We start from the raw sequence: 22,013 nt of genomic DNA, 5'->3' as shown, positions 1-22,013 counted from the left end.
CATCTATAAACTATCAAAATAAAGAGTCACACTCCATCTATAAACTATCAAAATAAAGAGTCACACTCCATCTATAAACTATCAAAATAAAGAGTCACACCTCCATCTATAAACTATCAAAATAAAGAGTCACACTCCATCTATAAACTATCAAAATAAAGAGTCACACTCCATCTATAAACTATCAAAATAAAGAGTCACACTCCATCTATAAACTATCAAAATAAAGAGTCACACTCCATCTATAAACTATCAAAATAAAGAGTCACACCTCCATCTATAAACTATCAAAATAAAGAGTCACACCTCCATCTATAAACTATCAAAATAAAGAGTCACTCTCCATCTATAAACTATCAAAATAAAGAGTCACACCTCCATCTATAAACTATCAAAATAAAGAGTCACACCTCCATCTATAAACTATCAAAATAAAGAGTCACACCTCCATCTATAAACTATCAAAATAAAGAGTCACATCTATAAACTATCAAAATCACTCTATCTATAAACTATCAAAATAAAGAGTCACACTCCATCTATAAACTATCAAAATAAAGAGTCACACCTCCATCTATAAACTATCAAAATAAAGAGTCACACTCCATCTATAAACTATCAAAATAAAGAGTCACACCTCCATCTATAAACTATCAAAATAAAGAGTCACACCTCCATCTATAAACTATCAAAATAAAGAGTCACTCCATCTATAAACTATCAAAATAAAGAGTCACACTCCATCTATAAACTATCAAAATAAAGAGTCACTCCATCTATAAACTATCAAAATAAAGAGTCACACCATCTATAAACTATCAAAATAAAGAGTCACACCTCCATCTATAAACTATCAAAATAAAGAGTCACACCATCTATAAACTATCAAAATAAAGAGTCACACCATCTATAAACTATCAAAATAAAGAGTCACACCTCCATCTATAAACTATCAAAATAAAGAGTCACTCCATCTATAAACTATCAAAATAAAGAGTCACACTCCATCTATAAACTATCAAAATAAAGAGTCACACCTCCATCTATAAACTATCAAAATAAAGAGTCACACCTCCATCTATAAACTATCAAAATAAAGAGTCACACTCCATCTATAAACTATCAAAATAAAGAGTCACACTCCATCTATAAACTATCAAAATAAAGAGTCACACCTCCATCTATAAACTATCAAAATAAAGAGTCACACTCCATCTATAAACTATCAAAATAAAGAGTCACACCTCCATCTATAAACTATCAAAATAAAGAGTCACACTCCATCTATAAACTATCAAAATAAAGAGTCACACCTCCATCTATAAACTATCAAAATAAAGAGTCACACTCCATCTATAAACTATCAAAATAAAGAGTCACACTCCATCTATAAACTATCAAAATAAAGAGTCACACCTCCATCTATAAACTATCAAAATAAAGAGTCACACCTCCATCTATAAACTATCAAAATAAAGAGTCACACCTCCATCTATAAACTATCAAAATAAAGAGTCACACTCCATCTATAAACTATCAAAATAAAGAGTCACACCTCCATCTATAAACTATCAAAATAAAGAGTCACTCCATCTATAAACTATCAAAATAAAGAGTCACACCTCCATCTATAAACTATCAAAATAAAGAGTCACACTCCATCTATAAACTATCAAAATAAAGAGTCACACCTCCATCTATAAACTATCAAAATAAAGAAGAGTCACACCTCCATCTATAAACTATCAAAATAAAGAGTCACACTCCATCTATAAACTATCAAAATAAAGAGTCACACCTCCATCTATAAACTATCAAAATAAAGAGTCACACTCCATCTATAAACTATCAAAATAAAGAGTCACTCTCCATCTATAAACTATCAAAATAAAGAGTCACACCTCCATCTATAAACTATCAAAATAAAGAGTCACACCTCCATCTATAAACTATCAAAATAAAGAGTCACTCCATCTATAAACTATCTATAAACTATCAAAATAAAGAGTCACACCTCCATCTATAAACTATCAAAATAAAGAGTCACACCTCCATCTATAAACTATCAAAATAAAGAGTCACACCTCCATCTATAAACTATCAAAATAAAGAGTCACACTCCATCTATAAACTATCAAAATAAAGAGTCACTCTCCATCTATAAACTATCAAAATAAAGAGTCACACCTCCATCTATAAACTATCAAAATAAAGAGTCACACTCCATCTATAAACTATCAAAATAAAGAGTCACACCTCCATCTATAAACTATCAAAATAAAGAGTCACACCTCCATCTATAAACTATCAAAATAAAGAGTCACTCCATCTATAAACTATCAAAATAAAGAGTCACACCTCCATCTATAAACTATCAAAATAAAGAGTCACACCTCCATCTATAAACTATCAAAATAAAGAGTCACACCATCTATAAACTATCAAAATAAAGAGTCACACCCATCTATAAACTATCAAAATAAAGAGTCACTCCATCTATAAACTATCAAAATAAAGAGTCACACCATCTATAAACTATCAAAATAAAGAGTCACACCTCCATCTATAAACTATCAAAATAATCTATAAACTATCAAAATAAAGAGTCACACCCATCTATAAACTATCAAAATAAAGAGTCACACCATCTATAAACTATCAAAATAAAGAGTCACACCTCCATCTACAAAATAAAGAGTCACACTCCATCTCCATCTATAAACTATCAAAATAAAGAGTCACATCTATAAACTATCAAAATAAAGAGTCACACCTCCATCTATAAACTATCAAAATAAAGAGTCACACTCCATCTATAAACTATCAAAATAAAGAGTCACACCTCCATCTATAAACTATCAAAATAAAGAGTCACATAAAAACTATCAAAATAAAGAGTCACACCTCCATCTATAAACTATCAAAATAAAGAGTCACACCTCCATCTATAAACTATCAAAATAAAGAGTCACACCTCCATCTATAAACTATCAAAATAAAGAGTCACACCTCCATCTATAAACTATCAAAATAAAGAGTCACACCTCCATCTATAAACTATCAAAATAAAGAGTCACACCTCCATCTATAAACTATCAAAATAAAGAGTCACACCTCCATCTATAAACTATCAAAATAAAGAGTCATCTATAAACTATCAAAATAAAGAGTCCATCTATAAACTATCAAAATAAAGAGTCACACCTCCATCTATAAACTATCAAAATAAAGAGTCACACCTCCATCTATAAACTATCAAAATAAAGAGTCACTCCATCTATAAATCAAAATAAAATAAGAGTCACACCTCCATCTATAAACTATCAAAATAAAGAGTCACTCCATCTATAAACTATCAAAATAAAGAGTCACTCCATCTATAAACTATCAAAATAAAGAGTCACACTCCATCTATAAACTATCAAAATAAAGAGTCACACCTCCATCTATAAACTATCAAAATAAAAGAGTCACACCTCCATCTATAAACTATCAAAATAAAGAGTCACACTCCATCTATAAACTATCAAAATAAAGAGTCACACCTCCATCTATAAACTATCAAAATAAAGAGTCACACTCCATCTATAAACTATCAAAATAAATAGTCACTCTCCATATATGTAAGTCGCTCTGGATAAGAGCGTCTGCTAAATGACTTAAATGTAAATGTATAAACTATCAAAATAAAGAGTCACTACATCTATAAACTATCAAAATAAAGAGTCACACTCCATCTATTAACTATCAAAATAAAGAGTCACACTCCATCTATAAACTATCAAAATAAAGAAAGTCACACACTCCAGTTTAAAGTTTTTTTTATCCATAGCTCAGAGTGTGTATCCCATAGTGAATAGGTTTAGAGGTTGTTTGATTCACATGTTATTCTATATCTCATAGTGAATAGGTTTAGAGGTTGTTTGATTCACATGTTAGTCTATATCTCACAGTGAATAGGTTTAGAGGTTGTTTGATCCATAGCTCAGAGTGTATATCCCATAGTGAATAGGTTTAGAGGTTGTTTGATCCATAGCTCAGAGTGTGTATCCCATAGTGAATAGGTTTAGAGGTTGTTTGATCCATAGCTCAGAGTGTGTATCCCATAGTGAATAGGTTTAGAGGTTGTTTGATCCATAGCTCAGAGTGTGTATCCCATAGTGAATAGGTTTAGAGGTTGTTTGATCCATAGCTCAGAGTGTGTATCCCATAGTGAATAGGTTTAGAGGTTGTTTGATCCATAGCTCAGAGTGTGTTTAGAGGTTGTTTGATCCCATAGTGAATAGGTTTAGAGGTTGTTTGATCCATAGCTCAGAGTGTATATCCCATAGTGAATAGGTTTAGAGGTTGTTTGATCCATAGCTCAGAGTGTGTATCCCATAGTGAATAGGTTTAGAGGTTGTTTGATCCATAGCTCAGAGTGTATATCCCATAGTGAATAGGTTTAGAGGTTGTTTGATCCATAGCTCAGAGTGTTGTTTGATCCCATAGTGAATAGGTTTAGAGGTTGTTTGATCCATAGCTCAGAGTGTGTATCCCATAGTGAATAGGTTTAGAGGTTGTTTGATCCATAGCTCAGAGTGTATCCCATAGTGAATAGGTTTAGAGGTTGTTTGATCCATAGCTCAGAGTGTGTATCCCATAGTGAATAGGTTTAGAGGTTGTTTGATCCATAGCTCAGAGTGTGTATCCCATAGTGAATAGGTTTAGAGGTTGTTTGATCCATAGCTCAGAGTGTGTATCCCATAGTGAATAGGTTTAGAGGTTGTTTGATCCATAGCTCAGAGTGTGTATCCCATAGTGAATAGGTTTAGAGGTTGTTTGATCCATAGCTCAGAGTGTGTATCCCATAGTGAATAGGTTTAGAGGTTGTTTGATCCATAGCTCAGAGTGTGTATCCCATAGTGAATAGGTTTAGAGGTTGTTTGATTCACAGCTTAGTGTATATCCCATAATGAATCAGTTTAGAGGTTGTTTGATTCACAGCTTAGTGTATATCCCATAATGAATCAGTTTAGAGGTTGTTTGATTCACAGCTTAGTGTATATCCCATAATGAATCAGTTTAGAGGTTGTTTGATTCACAGCTTAGTGTATATCCCATAATGAATCAGTTTAGAGGTTGTTTGATTCACAGCTTAGTGTATATCCCATAGTAAATTGGTTTAGAGGTTGTTTGATTCACAGCTTAGTGTATATTACATTTTTATTTTATTTCACCTTTATTTAACCAGGTAGGCTAGTTGAGAACAAGTTCTCATGTACAACTGCGACCTGGCCAAGATAAAGCATAGCAGTGTGAACAGACAACACAGAGTTATCCTGGACAACACCCTGTCGTTCTCAACTAACATCAAGGCGGTGGCCCGTTCCTGTAGGTTCATGCTCTACAACATCCGCAGAGTACGACCCTGCCTCACACAGGAAGCGGCGCAGGTCCTAATCCAGGCACTTGTCATCTCCCGTCTGGATTACTGCAACTCGCTGTTGGCTGGGCTCCCTGCCTGTGCCATTAAACCCCTACAACTCATCCAGAACGCCGCAGCCCGTCTGGTGTTCAACCTTCCCAAGTTCTCTCACGTCACCCCGCTCCTCCGCTCTCTCCACTGGCTTCCAGTTGAAGCTCGCATCCGCTACAAGACCATGGTGCTTGCCTACGGAGCTGTGAGGGGAACGGCACCTCAGTACCTCCAGGCTCTGATCAGGCCCTACACCCAAACAAGGGCACTGCGTTCATCCACCTCTGGCCTGCTCGCCTCCCTACCACTGAGGAAGTACAGTTCCCGCTCAGCCCAGTCAAAACTGTTCGCTGCTCTGGCTCCCCAATGGTGGAACACACTCCCTCACGACGCCAGGACAGCGGAGTCAATCACCACCTTCCGGAGACACCTGAAACCCCACCTCTTTAAGGAATACCTAGGATAGGATAAAGTAATCCTTCTCACCCCCCTTAAAAGATTTAGATGCACTATTGTAAAGTGGCTGTTCCACTGGATGTCATAAGGTGAATGCACAAATTTGTAAGTCGCTCTGGATAAGAGCGTCTGCTAAATGACTTAAATGTAAATGTAAATGAGTAAACAATTAACAAGTCAATAACACAGTAGAAAAAAAAGAGAGTCTATATACATTGTGTGTAAAAGGCATGAGGAGGTAGGTGAATAATTACAATTTTGCAGATTAACACTGGATTGATAAATGTTCAGATGATCATGTACAGGTAGAGATACTGGTGTGCAAAAGAGCAGAAAAGTAAATAAATATAAACAGTATGGGGATGAGGTAGGTAAATTGGGTGGGCTATTTACCGATGGACTATGTACAGCTGCAGCGATCGGTTAGCTGCTCAGATAGCAGATGTTTGAAGTTGGTGAGGGAGATAAAAGTCTCCAACTTCAGCGATTTTTGCAATTCGTTCCAGTCATAGTGAATCCGTTTAGAGGTTGTTTGATTCACAGCTTAGTGTATATCCCATAGTGAATCAGTTTAGAAGTATTTTGATTCACAGCTTAGTGTATATCCCATAGTGAATCAGTTTAGAAGTATTTTGATTCACAGCTCAGTGTATATTCCATAGTGAATCAGTTTAGAGGTTGTTTGGTTCACAGCTCAGAGTGTATATCCCATAATGAATCAGTTTAGAGGTTGTTTGGTTCACAGCTCAGAGTGTATATCCCATTGTGAATCAGTTTAGAGGTTGTTTGGTTCACAGCTCAGAGTGTATATCCCATTGTGAATCAGTTTAGAGGTTGTTTGATTCACAGCTCAGAGTGTAAATCCCATTGTGAATCAGTTTAGAGGTTGTTTGATTCACAGCTCAGAGTGTAAATCCCATAGTGAATTTGACAGGAGGAACATGCGTTTAAATAGGCTGCTACCCTCTACTGGTCCTCATTGAAATGTTGATGAACATAGACATGTTCTCTGTTTTCTCTCTCAACTTCCTCTCTCTCTTTCTCTCTCTGTGTGTGTGAGTCGGGGTTTAAACATTGATGACTGGTCTCTGTACTGGTACTGCAGTATTTCTAAACACTTTATTAGCTCCCAGCACAGAACACTCATGCTTTAAACCAGCCAATGCATACTAACATAACCTGTCACATCATCTTAGATCTCTCTCTCTCTCTCTCCCTCTGTCTCTCTCTATCTCTCTCTCTCTCTATCTCTCTCTCTCTCTCTCTCTCTCTCTCTCTCTCTCTCTCTCTCTCTCTCTCTCTCTCTCTTCCTCCCTCTCCCTTTGGAGTGGGAGTCAGCCAATATAACATAAATCAGTGTGTTATGCAAGGTGATGTGTGTGTTGCTCTGTCTCTCATCTACAGAGCTTCATAATGCCTAATATAAGCCAATCCATAAAAGCCGACACAGCCAAGATCACTGTCTAAACTACACTTCCCATGAATCATCATGGTACTGTTTCTCCTCTTGCCTGGCTCAGAGGAGTTAAAGAGGAAAGATAAGAAGATTTGGCTTCCCTTTGTAGTCCGAGTCAGAGCTGCTGTGCTCCTCAACCCGACGTCTGAATAGTTATTGTTATGTGATAGTTAACAGTTCACTTCATTTGCTTATGTCTTACCTTTTTATATACCAGACAAGAACATGTAAGTCATGTCAGCATAGGACTCATCAACTTCCATTTGCTTGTTAAATATGTATGATTCAGTGTGTTCAGTCATCAGGATTCACCAGGCACAGCATGTCCCTTTAGATGTGACATTGACACTCTTTGGTGTGTGTGTGTGTGTGTACTTGGTTAGTGTCTCTTTCCTCTCTTCACATCCAGAATATGCTGCAGCTCTGTGATGTAGCGGTGCATCAGAGACTGGGGGTCTTTGATAACCTGTTCCCCTTATAACCCTAGAGACCCCCTCCACCACTCTCTCTTTAAGTCTCTTCTCTCCATCTCCTTTCACCTTGGTGTGACCTTCACCCCCCCATATGTTTATTCCTTCATCCCTCTGAATGGATGGATGGAGGATGGAGGTGTAGCGTTAAGCTCCCCCAGAGAGGACTAAAGGAAAACCCCACCCCTGCATGGATTCAATTTGATCAGCTCATTTAGCTGATTATCTTTGGAATAGCATATTTGAGAACAGACTGTTTGAGAACACCAGGGATTCTAATAGCAGATTTGAGAACAGACTGTTTGGGAACACCAGAGATTCTAATAGCAGATTAGAGAACAGACTGTTTGAGAACACCTGGGATTCCAATAGCAGATTAGAGAACAGACCGTTTGAGAACACCAGGGATTCTAATAGCAGATTAGAGAACAGACTGTTTGAGAACACCAGGGATTCTAATAGCAGATTAGAGAACAGACCGTTTGAGAACACCAGGGATTCTAATAGCAGATTAGAGAACAGACCGTTTGAGAACACCAGGGATTCTAATAGCAGATTAGAGAACAGACCGTTTGAGAACACCAGGGATTCTAATAGCAGATTAGAGAACAGACTGTTTGAGAACAGACCGTTTGAGAACACCAGGGATTCTAATAACATATTTGAGAACAGACTGTTTGAGAACACCAGGGATTGTAATAGCATATTTGAGAACAGACTGTTTGGGAACACCAGAGATTCTAATAGCAGATTAGAGAACAGACTGTTTGAGAACACCTGGGATTCTAATAGCAGATTAGAGAACAGACCGTTTGAGAACACCAGGGATTCTAATAGCAGATTAGAGAACAGACTGTTTGAGAACACCAGGGATTCTAATAGCAGATTAGAGAACAGACCGTTTGAGAACACCAGGGATTCTAATAGCAGATTAGAGAACAGACCGTTTGAGAACACCAGGGATTCTAATAGCAGATTAGAGAACAGACCGTTTGAGAACACCAGGGATTCTAATAGCAGATTAGAGAACAGACTGTTTGAGAACAGACCGTTTGAGAACACCAGGGATTCTAATAGCAGATTAGAGAACAGACCGTTTGAGAACACCAGGGATTCTAATAGCAGATTAGAGAACAGACCGTTTGAGAACAGACCGTTTGAGAACACCAGAGATTCTAATAGCAGATTAGAGAACAGACCATTTGAGAACACCAGGGATTCTAATAGCATATTAGAGAACAGACCGTTTGAGAACACCAGGGATTCTAATAGCAGATTAGAGAACAGACCGTTTGAGAACACCAGGGATTCTAATAGCAGATTGGAGAACAGACTGTTTGAGAACACCAGGGATTCTAATAGCAGATTGGAGAACAGACTGTTTGAGAACATCAGGGATTCTAATAGCAGATTAGAGAACAGACTGTTTGAGACCACCAGGGATTCTAATAGCAGATTAGAGAACAGACTGTTTGAGAAAAGACCGTTTGAGAACACCAGGGATTCTAATAGCAGATTAGAGAACAGACTGTTTGAGAACACCGGGGATTCTAATAGCAGATTGGAGAACAGACTGTTTGAGAACACCAGGGATTTTAATAGCAGATTAGAGAATAGACTGTTTGAGAAAAGACCGTTTGAGAACACCAGGGATTCTAATAGCAGATTAGAGAACAGACTGTTTGAGAACACCGGGGATTCTAATAGCAGATTAGAGAACAGACTGTTTGAGAAAAGACTGTTTGAAAACACCAGGGATTCTAATAGCAGATTAGAGAACAGACTGTTTGAGAACACCGGGGATTCTAATAGCAGATTAGAGAACAGACTGTTTGAGAACAGACCGTTTGAGAACCCCAGGGATTCTAATAGCAGATTAGAGAACAGACCGTTTGAGAACACCAGGGATTCTAATAGCAGATTAGAGAACAGACCGTTTGAGAACACCAGGGATTCTAATAGCAGATTAGAGAACAGACCGTTTGAGAACACCAGGGATTCTAATAGCAGATTAGAGAACAGACCGTTTGAGAACACCAGGGATTCTAATAGCAGATTAGAGAACAGACCATTTGAGAACACCAGGGATTCTAATAGCAGATTAGAGAACAGACCGTTTGAGAACACCAGGGATTCTAATAGCAGATTAGAGAACAGACCGTTTGAGAACACCAGGGATTCTAATAGCAGATTAGAGAACAGACCGTTTGAGAACACCAGGGATTCTAATAGCAGATTAGAGAACAGACCGTTTGAGAACACCAGGGATTCTAATAGCATGGGTAGTACAGTATGTAGAAGGGGCTGTATATCATGTTTCAGGATGTTGGGAATGCATAGAATTAGATATAATCTATTTAATGTATCTCTATGTGGGAAGGTGGAATTGGAGAGGTGCTGTGGATAATGGATAGGTCTTCATGGGGGAGATGGGGATGGTGAATGAATGGGATGGTGAATGATGCCTCCCCAGTCCTATACAACCTGGATAATAGAACAATAGGACAGGTTGAACTGGTTGATATGGACATCATCATCTTCAGACAAGATTGTAATTGAAAAGTGGCGTTTAGCAGCTGGTGACTAACCAGTGATGGCCAGAGGAAAAAGAGGAAAGGAGAGGGAGATGAAGGAGAGAGAGAGAGACAGGCAGGGAGGCTGTCAGACTGGCTGGCTGCTGAACGGCCCCAGTGGAGAGAGCGAATGAGAGAGGGGAAGGGGGAGAGATGTGAATAATTGAGTGAATGTGCATAAGTAGGGTTAAAGAGGGACGGTGGAAGCATTAGAGTCAATTTGTAGCTGATGAGCCTAAAGCCCCTGGTCCCTGACGACAGTGTCATCCCACATTACACACACCGCTACCATTACACACTGGCTGCATCCCAAATGGACCCCTATTCCCTCGTTAGTCAAATGTACAGAGCACAGAAAAATAAACACCTTTTATTCAACTCCCATTTCACCCCCAGAGTGGAACAATATCCTTGTTAGATTATTTTATTCATATGAGAAAGTATGTGAATTCTGTGTATTATTTAGTAAAGAGTGAAATAAATGAGCTTTTATTACAGTATAATATTACCACGGGGATACTACTGTAGAGACACTGTGAACACAGCTAGACCAGTTCTTGGTGATGACCTTGATGGAGCGATGGAGAGAGAAAAAGAGATGGAGGGACAGAGAGAGGGAGGGAGCGAGAGAAGGAGAGAGGGAGGGAGGAGGGAGCGAGAGAAGGAGAGAGCGAGGGGGAGGGAGCGAGAGAAGGAGAGAGCGAGGGGGGAGGGAGCGAGAGAAGGAGAGAGCGAGGGAGGAGGGAGCGAGAGAAGGAGAGAGCGAGGGAGGGGGAGCGAGAGAAGGAGAGAGCGAGAGAAGGAGAGAGTGAGGGGGAGGGAGTGAGAGAAGGAGAGAGCGAGGGGGAGGGAGCGAGAGAAGGAGAGAGCGAGGGGGGAGGGAGCGAGAGAAGGAGAGAGCGAGGGAGGAGGGAGCGAGAGAAGGAGAGAGCGAGAGAAGGAGAGAGTGAGGGGGAGGGAGCGAGAGAAGGAGAGAGCGAGGGAGGAGGGAGCGAGAGAAGGAGAGAGTGAGGGGGAGGGAGCGAGAGAAGGAGAGAGCGAGGGAGGAGGGAGCGAGAGAAGGAGAGAGCGAGGGGGAGGGAGCGAGAGAAGGAGAGAGCGAGGGGGAGGGAGCGAGAGAAGGAGAGAGCGAGGGAGGAGGGAGCGAGAGAAGGAGAGAGCGAGGGGGGAGGGAGCGAGAGAAGGAGAGAGTGAGGGGGGAGGGAGCGAGAGAAGGAGAGAGCGAGGGGGGAGGGAGCGAGAGAAGGAGAGAGCGAGGGAGGAGGGAGCGAGAGAAGGAGAGAGCGAGGGAGGAGAGAGCGAGAGAAGGAGAGAGCGAGGGGGGAGGGAGCGAGAGAAGGAGAGAGCGAGGGGGAGGGAGCGAGAGAAGGAGAGAGCGAGGGAGGAGGGAGCGAGAGAAGGAGAGAGCGAGGGAGGAGGGAGCGAGAGAAGGAGAGAGCGAGAGAAGGAGAGAGTGAGGGGGAGGGAGCGAGAGAAGGAGAGAGCGAGGGGGGAGGGAGCGAGAGAAGGAGAGAGCGAGGGGGAGGGAGCGAGAGAAGGAGAGAGCGAGGGAGGAGGGAGCGAGAGAAGGAGAGAGCGAGAGAAGGAGAGAGTGAGGGGGAGGGAGCGAGAGAAGGAGAGAGCGAGGGAGGAGGGAGCGAGAGAAGGAGAAAGTGAGGTCGAGGGAGCGAGAGAAGGAGAGAGCGAGGGAGGAGGGAGCGAGAGAAGGAGAGAGTGAGGGGGAGGGAGCGAGAGAAGGAGAGAGCGAGGGAGGAGGGAGCGAGAGAAGGAGAGAGTGAGGGGGAGGGAGCGAGAGAAGGAGAGAGCGAGGGAGGAGGGAGCGAGAGAAGGAGAGAGTGAGGGGGAGGGAGCGAGAGAAGGAGAGAGCGAGGTGGGAGGGAGCGAGAGAAGGAGAGAGCGAGGGGGGAGGGAGCGAGAGAAGGAGAGAGCGAGGGAGAAAGAGAAGGAGAGAGTGAGGGGGGAGGGAGCGAGAGAAGGAGAGAGCGAGAGAAGCAGAGAGCGAGGGGGGAGGGATGGAGAGAAGGAGAGAGCGAGGGGGGAGGGAGCGAGAGAAGGAGAGAGTGAGGGGGAGGGAAGGAGAGAGCGAGGGGGGAGGGAGCGAGAGAAGGAGAGAGCGTAGGGGGAGGGAGAGGGAGAGAGCGAGGCGGAAGGGAGAGAGCGAGGGGGAGGGAGAGAGGGAAGGAGAGAGCGAGGGGCGAGGGAGAGAGAGAGGCGGGAGGGAGAGAGGGAGGGAGGGAGAGAGGGAAGGAGAGAGCGAGGGGGAAGGAGAGAGGGAAGGAGAGAGCAAGGCGGGAGGGAGAGAGGGAGAGAGCGAGGGGGGAGGGAGAGAGGGAAGGAGAGAGCGATGTGGGAGGGAGAGAGGGAGAGAGCGAGGGGGGAGGGAGAGAGCGAGGGGGGAGGGAGAGAGCGAGGCGGGAGGGAGAGAGCGAGGGGGGAGGGAGAGAGGGAAGACGGAAGACCAGGTGTTGTCAGGTGATAGAATGTTTCAGGGTAACATGAAAAGGTTGACTTTCCTACAGTACACTGTAGTCCCCCAGGCTCAGTTTATCTCTTAGTCATCTAACACCCCCCAACACCCCTCCCCCTCGGCACACACACACACACACACACACACACACACACACACACACACACACACACACACACGCACACACACTCTCTCTCAGCCCCTCTGTGAGTTCCGATGAAACCATTTCCAGGTAGCTGTGTAGCGTTGGCATTACAACTGGTATCATCCCAGCCCAGCACAGCATGCTATCCTGTCTCTGCCTGGCTGGCTGGCCTCTGTATTCACTGTCTATGAACATACTTTTTCACAGATTTGCAATGTCAGCGTCTGCCATCTATCTGTATGTCTGTGGTCCTTTGTGTCTAGATTTGCCATTGTTTCAATGGTACTTGATGGTGATTTAGGGTCCTGTAGAAATGCACTGACAGTCCTTGTAGTAAAAGGCAAATAAAGAGACTTTGAACTTGATCTATTATGATGGTAATAGTGAGTTAGAGGCAATGTGCCTGGTCCATATGTTCTGCTGTGAGTCTCTCTGGTCTCTCTAGGTGGATTCAAAGACCTGTGTTTTGAGATGTTGGTTTGTGTGTTTGTGTGCATAGGCCTAGTGTGTGTTTGTGTGTGTGTGTGTGTGGTCAACTATATATAGTATAAACATGTGTGTCTATGTGTGAGTCCCTCTCCCTCTCTCCGTTCTGTCTCACCGCCAGACGGCTGACAGCACCTAAAGGACTCTAGACATTCTTCAGGCCAACAAAAGCAATGGGGAGTGAAAGAGAGAGGAGTGAAAGAGAGGAGAGTGAAAGAGAGAGGGGTGTGAAAGAGAGGGGAGAGTGAAAGAGAGAGGGGAGAGTGAACGAGAGAGGGGAGAGTGAAAGAGAGAGGAGAGTGAAAGAGAGAGGAGAGTGAAAGAGAGGAGAGTGAAAGAGAGAGGAGAGTGAAAGAGAGAGGAGAGTGAAAGAGAGAGGGGTGTGAAAGAGAGAGGGGAGTGAAAGAGAGAGGGGAGTGAAAGAGAGAGGAGTGAAAGAGAGAGGAGTGAAAGAGAGAGGGGTGAACGAGAGAGGAGTGAAAGAGAGAGGGGAGAGTGAAAGAGAGAGGGGTGTGAAAGAGAGAGGGGTGTGAAAGAGAGAGGGGAGTGAAAGAGAGAGGAGAGTGAAAGAGAGAGTGGTGTGGAAAAGAGTGGTGTGGAAAAGAGAGGGGAGTGAAAGAGAGGAGAGTGAAAGAGAGAGGAGTGAAAGAGAGAGGAGTGAAAGAGAGAGGGGTGAACGAGAGAGGAGTGAAAGAGAGAGGGGAGAATGAAAGAGAGAGGGGTGTGAAAGAGAGAGGGGTGTGAAAGAGAGAGGGAGGAAAGAGAGAGGGGAGGAAAGAGAGAGGGGAGTGAAAGAGAGGGGAGGAAAAAGAGAGAGGGGAGGAAAGAGAGGGGAGTGAAAGAGAGGAGAGTGAAAGAGAGAGGGGAGTGAAAGAGAGAGGGGAGTGAAAGAGAGGGGAGTGAAAGAGAGAGGGGAGTGAAAGAGAGGGGAGTGAAAGAGAGGAGAGTGAAAGAGAGAGGGGAGTGAAAGAGAGAGGGGAGTGAAAGAGAGGAGAGTGAAAGAGAGAGGAGAGTGAAAGAGAGATGAGAGTGAAAGAGAGAGGGGAGTGAAAGAGAGAGGGGAGTGAAAGAGAGGAGAGTGAAAGAGAGATGAGAGTGAAAGAGAGAGGGGAGGGAAAGAGAGAGGGGAGTGAAAGAGAGAGGGGTGTGAAAGAGAGAGGGAGTGAAAGAGAGAGGGGAGTGAAAGAGAGAGGGGAGTGAAAGAGAGAGGGAAGTGAAAGAGAGAGGAGGAAAGAGAGAGGGGAGGAAATAGAGAGGGGAGAGTGAAAGAGAGAGGGGTGAAAGAGAGAGGGGTGTGAAAGAGAGAGGGAGGAAAGAGAGAGGAGAGTGAAAGAGAGAGTGGTGTGGAAAAGAGTGGTGTGGAAAAGAGAGGGGAGTGAAAGAGAGGAGAGTGAAAGAGAGAGGAGTGAAAGAGAGAGGAGTGAAAGAGAGAGGGGTGAACGAGAGAGGAGTGAAAGAGAGAGGGGAGAATGAAAGAGAGAGGGGTGTGAAAGAGAGAGGGGTGTGAAAGAGAGAGGGGAGTGAAAGAGAGAGGGGAGTGAAAGAGAGAGGGGAGTGAAAGAGAGGGGAGTGAAAGAGAGAGGGGAGAGAAAGAGAGGGGAGTGAAAGAGAGGAGAGTGAAAGAGAGAGGGGAGTGAAAGAGAGAGGGGAGTGAAAGAGAGGGGAGGGAAAGAGAGAGGGGAGAGAAAGAGAGGGGAGTGAAAGAGAGGAGAGTGAAAGAGAGAGGGGAGTGAAAGAGAGAGGGGAGTGAAAGAGAGGAGAGTGAAAGAGAGAGGAGAGTGAAAGAGAGATGAGAGTGAAAGAGAGAGGGGAGTGAAAGAGAGAGGGGAGTGAAAGAGAGGAGAGTGAAAGAGAGATGAGAGTGAAAGAGAGAGGGAGGGAAAGAGAGAGGGGAGTGAAAGAGAGAGGGGTGTGAAAGAGAGAGGGGAGTGAAAGAGAGAGGGGAGTGAAAGAGAGAGGGGAGTGAAAGAGAGAGGGAAGTGAAAGAGAGAGGAGTGAAAGAGAGAGGGGAGTGAAATAGAGAGGGGAGTGAAAGAGAGAGGGGTGTGAAATAGAGAGGGGAGTGAAAGAGAGGGGAGTGAAAGAGAGGAGAGTGAAAGAGAGATGAGAGTGAAAGAGAGATGAGAGTGAAAGAGAGAGGGGTGTGAAAGAGAGGGGATAGTGAAAGAGAGAGGAGAGTGAAAGAGAGGGGAGTGAAAGAGAGGGGAGTGAAAGAGAGAGGGGAGTGAAAGAGAGGAGAGTGAAAGAGAGGAGAGTGAAAGAGAGGGGAGTGAAAGAGAGAGGGGAGTGAAAGAGAGAGGGGAGTGAAAGCGAGAGGCGTGTGAAAGAGAGAGGGGAGTGAAAGCGAGAGGCGTGTGAAAGAGAGAGGAGAGTGAAAGAGAGAGGGGAGTGAAAGAGAGAGGGTGTGAAAGAGAGAAGAGAGTGAAAGAGAGGGGTGTGACAGAGAGCATGGGCTCAGAACAAAAAGCCTGGTCCCTACTCCCCACACAGCAGTTACTGAAGCCATTGGTATTGTCCCTCTCTTCCTGCCTCCCCCACTCTTCCCCCTCTCCTCTACCTCTCCCTTTCTCCCTCAGAGCATTGATGTCTGAAGTCAGAATCGTTAACCCTGTTCCTTTTATCCAACATGATTTCATCCCTCACCTGAGTGAACTTCATCCTCATTGAGGGGGCAGAGCCTCAGCTCCATGGGCGTGTGTTACTCCTTTATGTGATGAAATGTGTGTGTCAGGCAGTGTTCCCTCCCACTCCACCAGGGAAAGAACACAATCCTCAGCGATACAAGACACACACACCCTACGAGACACACTTTAATCCCTCCCTCTCAGCAGACATGGCTAGTACTTGACACTTCACTCCCATTTCATGGTCTTCGAGACAATAACGTTTATTCTCTGCTCACTCACTGTTGGGATTTTTCACTCTAACTGTTACGAAACACGAGGACATGGAGGTTAGCTCATTTGAATGTATCTCTTCCCTTTTCCCTCCTCTCTGTCCCCCTACTCTTCCTCAAGACTGCCCCTCCCTCTCCTCTCCTCTCCTCTCCTCTCCTCTCCTCTTGTGTGTGAGCATGCACTTTTACGCGAGACATCACAAGACATCACGAGACATCACAATGCTTTATCTTTATGTCCTTCTTTATGGCTGTCCTTCTTTATGACTGTCCTTCTTTATGACTGTCTTTATTTATGGCTGTCTTTCTTTATGGCTGTCCTTCTTTATGACTGTCCTTCTTTATGACTGTCTTTCTTTATGGCTGTCTTTCTTTATGGCTGTCTATCTTTATGGCTGTCCTTCTTTATGACTGTCTTTCTTTATGGCTGTCTTTCTTTATGGCTGTCTATCTTTATGGCTGTCCTTCTTTATGACTGTCTTTCTTTATGGCTGTCTTTCTTTATGGCTGTCTATCTTTATGGCTGTCCTTCTTTATGGCTGTCTTTCTTTATGGCTGTCTTTCTTTATGGCTGTCTATCTTTATGGCTGTCCTTCTTTATGGCTGTCCTTCTTTATGACTGTCTTTCTTTATGACTGTCTTTCTTTATGGCTGTCTTTCTTTATGGCTGTCTATCTTTATGGCTGTCTTTCTTTATGGCTGTCTATCTTTATGGCTGTCCTTCTTTATGGCTGTCTTTCTTTATGGCTGTCTTTCTTTATGGCTGTCTATCTTTATGGCTGTCCTTCTTTATGGCTGTCTTTCTTTATGGCTGTCTTTCTTTATGGCTGTCTATCTTTATGGCTGTCCTTCTTTATGGCTGTCTTTCTTTATGGCTGTCTTTCTTTATGGCTGTCTTTCTTTATGACTGTCTTTCTTTATGGCTGTCCTTCTTTATGGCTGTCTTTCTTTATGACTGTCTTTCTTTATGGCTGTCTTTCTTTATGGCTGTCTATCTTTATGGCTGTCTTTCTTTATGGCTGTCTATCTTTATGGCTGTCCTTCTTTATGGCTGTCTTTCTTTATGGCTGTCTTTCTTTATGGCTGTCTATCTTTATGGCTGTCCTTCTTTATGGCTGTCTTTCTTTATGGCTGTCTTTCTTTATGGCTGTCTATCTTTATGGCTGTCCTTCTTTATGGCTGTCTTTCTTTATGGCTGTCTTTCTTTATGGCTGTCTTTCTTTATGACTGTCTATCTTTATGGCTGTCCTTCTTTATGGCTGTCTTTCTTTATGGCTGTCTATCTTTATGGCTGTCCTTCTTTATGGCTGTCTTTCTTTATGGCTGTCTTTCTTTATGGCTGTCTTTCTTTATGACTGTCTTTCTTTATGGCTGTCTTTCTTTATGACTGTCTTTCTTTATGACTGTCTTTCTTTATGACTGTCTTTCTTTATGGCTGTCTTTCTTTATGACTGTCTTTCTTTATGACTGTCTTTCTTTATGACTGTCCCTCTTTATGGCTGTCCTTCTTCATGACTGTGCTTCTTTATGACGGCTTTCTTTATGACTGTCCCTCTTTATGGCTGTCCTTCTTTATGACTGTCTTTATTTATGACTGTCTTTCTTTATGGCTGTCCTTCTTTATGACTGTCTTTCTTTATGACTGTCTTTCTTTATGGATGTCTTTCTTTATGACTGTCTTTCTTTATGGCTGTCTTTCTTTATGGCTGTCTTTCTTTATGACTGTCCCTCTTTATGACTGTCCCTCTTTATGGCTGTCTTTCTTTATGGCTGTCCTTCTTTATGGCTGTCCTTCTTTATGGCTGTCTTTCTTTATGGCTGTCTTTCTTTATGACTGTCCCTCTTTATGGCTGTCCTTCTTTATGACTGTCCCTCTTTATGACTGTCCTTCTTTATGACTGTCCCTCTTTATGACGGCTTTCTTTATGACTGTCCTTCTCATGGAGGAGCAGCGTGTTCCAAATCCATATTCTAATCCAGTTTCACACCGCTGAGGGAGAACAGGCCTGACACAGCACTATGATGGGGAGAGAAAGAGGGAAAGTGGGAGAGAGGAAGAAAGGGAGAGAGAGAACTAAATAAAGAGAGAGGCAAGATGGGTGGCATAGAATCAACACTGGCAGTGGAGGGAGGGAGGATGAACTGGATATGCACCAATGAGAAGAGAGAAGAAGAAAGAGAGGAGGGACAGGATGACACTAATGCTGAGAGAGAGAGAGAGAGAGAGAGAGAGAGAGAGAGAGAGAGAGAGTGAAGGGATAAAAGGGACTGCATGTACAATGCAACACAGATTAAGAAAATGATGCTACAGAGAGAGAGAATGGAAGAGAGAGAGAGAGGAAGACAAGCAGCAGAAAAGAAAGAAGAGGGACTGCATGTGGCCATACCACACACACACTGGTTGGAAAGATAAAGAGCGTCATGTGTTTTTCCTGGGCGGCTCTTGTTGCAGCAGTCCCTCTCCTCGCCATTCCCCAGCCTCCTCCCATAGTTTCCTCTGTTAATCTGTCTGTGTAGAACTCTCCCTTAGTCCTGCTTCGACCTTCTTCCCTACCTTACCACCTCCCTCAGCTATAATATGCATGGTTATGCAAATGAGGTAATTAGTTACATGCTGCTCATTCCCTTGCAGCGAAGTCTCATGGAGAGAGAAGGAAAGGAGGAGAGACCTTACCAAAATAATAAGAGAAGGACAGAAGGAGAAACCTTAACATAATAATAAGAGAGAAGGAGAGAAGGAGAAACCTTAACATAATAATAAGAGAGAAGGAGAGAAGGAGAGACCTTAACATAATAATAAGAGAGAAGGAGAGAAGGAGAGACCTTACTATAATAATAAGAGAAGGAGATGAGGAGAGACCTTACCATAATAATAAGAGGAGAGACCTTACCATAATAATAAGAGAAGGAGATGGGGAGAGACCTTACCATAATAATAAGAGGAGAGACCTTACCATAATAATAAGAGGAGGAGAGAAGGAGAGACCTTACCATAATAATAAGAGGAGGAGAGAAGGAGAGACCTTACCATAATAATAAGAGAAGGAGATGAGGAGAGACCTTACCATAATAATAAGAGGAGGAGAGAAGGAGAGACCTTACCATAATAATAAGAGGAGGAGAGAAGGAGAGACCTTACCATAATAATAAGAGAAGGAGAGGAGGAGAGAAGGAGAGACCTTACCATAATAATAATAGGAGGAGAGGAGGAGAGACCTTACCATAATAATGAGGTAGAGAGAAGGAGAGACCTTACTATAATAATAAGAGAAGGAGAGGAGGAGAGACCTTACCATAATAATAAGAGAAGGAGAGGAGGAGAGAAGGAGAGACCTTACCATAATAATAAGAGAAGGAGAGGAGGAGAGAAGGAGACCTTACCATAATAATAAGAGAAGGAGAGGAGGAGAGACCTTACTATAATAATAAGAGAAGGAGAGAAGGAGAGACCTTACCATAATAATAAGAGAAGGAGAGGAGGAGAGAAGGAGAGACCTTACCATAATAATAAGAGAAGGAGAGGAGGAGAGACCTTACCATAATAATAAGAGAAGGAGAGAAGGAGAGACCTTACTATAATAATAAGAGAAGGAGAGGAGGAGAGACCTTACTATAATAATAAGAGAAGGAGAGAAGGAGAGACCTTACCATAATAATAAGAGAAGGAGAGAAGGAGAGAGGAGAGAGAGACCTTACCATATAATAAGAGGAGGAGAGAAGGAGAGACCTTACTATAATAATAAGAGGAGGAGAGGAGGAGAGACCTTACCATAATAATAAGAGGAGGAGAGGAGGAGAGAAGGAGAGACCTTACCATAATAATAAGAGAAGGAGAGGAGGAGAGACCTTACCATAATAATAAGAGAAGGAGAGGAGGAGAGAAGGAGAGACCTTACCATAATAATAAGAGGAGGAGAGAAGGAGAGACCTTACCATAATAATAAGAGGAGGAGAGAAGGAGAGACCTTACCATAATAATAAGAGGAGGAGAGAAGGAGAGACCTTACTATAATAATAAGAGAAGGAGAGGAGGAGAGAAGGAGAGACCTTACCATAATAATAAGAGAAGGAGAGAAGGAGAGACCTTACCATAATAATAAGAGAAGGAGAGGAGGAGAGAAGGAGAGACCTTACCATAATAATAAGAGGAGGAGAGAAGGAGAGACCTTACCATAATAATAAGAGGAGGAGAGAAGGAGAGACCTTACCATAATAATAAGAGGAGGAGAGGAGGAGAGACCTTACTATAATAATAAGAGAAGGAGAGGAGGAGAGACCTTACCATAATAATAAGAGAGGAGAGGAGGAGAGACCTTACTATAATAATAAGAGAAGGAGAGGAGAGAGAGAGAGACCTTACCATAATAATAAGAGAAGAGAGGAGGAGAGACCTTACCATAATAATAAGAGAGAGGAGGAGAGGAGAGACCTTACCATAATAATAAGAGGTAGAGAGGAGGAGAGACCTTACTATAATAATAAGAGGAGAGGAGGAGAGACCTTACCATAATAATAAGAGGAGGAGAGAAGGAGAGACCTTACTATAATAATAAGAGAGGAGGAGAGGAGGAGAGACCTTACCATAATAATAAGAGAAGGAGAGGAGGAGAGACCTTACCATAATAATAAGAGGAGGAGAGAAGGAGAGACCTTACCATAATAATAAGAGAAGGAGAGGAGGAGAGAAGGAGACCTTACCATAATAATAAGACCTTACCATAATAATAAGAGGAGGAGAGGAGGAGAGACCTTACCATAATAATAAGAGGTAGAGAGAAGGAGAGACCTTACTATAATAATAAGAGAAGGAGAGGAGGAGAGACCTTACCATAATAATAAGAGGAGGAGAGAAGGAGAGACCTTACCATAAATAAGAGAAGGAAGAGGAGGAGAGAGAGGAGAGACCTTACCATAATAATAAGAGGAGGAGAGACAGAGACCTTACCATAATAATAAGAGAAGGAGAGGAGGAGAGACCTTACCATAATAATAAGAGAAGGAGAGGAGGAGAGACCTTACCATAATAATAAGAGGAGGAGAGAAGGAGAGACCTTACCATAATAATAAGAGAAGGAGAGGAGGAGAGAAGGAGAGACCTTACCATAATAATAAGAGGAGGAGAGGAGGAGAGACCTTACTATAATAATAAGAGGAGGAGAGAAGGAGAGACCTTACTATAATAATAAGAGGAGGAGAGGAGGAGAGACCTTACTATAATAATAAGAGGAGGAGAGAAGGAGAGACCTTACCATATTAATAAGAGGTAGAGAGACCTTACTATAATAATAAGAGGAGGAGAGAAGGAGAGACCTTACTATAATAATAAGAGGAGGAGAGACCTTACCATATTAATAAGAGGTAGAGAGGAGGAGAGACCTTACCATAATAATAAGTGAAGGAGAGGAGGAGAGACCTTACCATAATAATAAGAGGAGGAGAGAAGGAGAGACCTTACCATAATAATAAGAGGAGGAGAGAAGGAGAGACCTTACCATAATATTAAGAGAACGAGAGACCTTACCATAATAATAAGAGGGGGAGAGAAGGAGAGACCTTACCATAATAATAAGAGGAGGAGACAAGGAGAGACCTTACCATAATATTAA

Source organism: Oncorhynchus keta, unplaced genomic scaffold, assembly GCF_023373465.1.
Source record: "Oncorhynchus keta strain PuntledgeMale-10-30-2019 unplaced genomic scaffold, Oket_V2 Un_scaffold_1198_pilon_pilon, whole genome shotgun sequence".
Classification (NCBI taxonomy): Eukaryota; Metazoa; Chordata; class Actinopteri; order Salmoniformes; family Salmonidae; genus Oncorhynchus; species Oncorhynchus keta.
Note: the sequence above shows the minus strand (reverse complement) of the source record.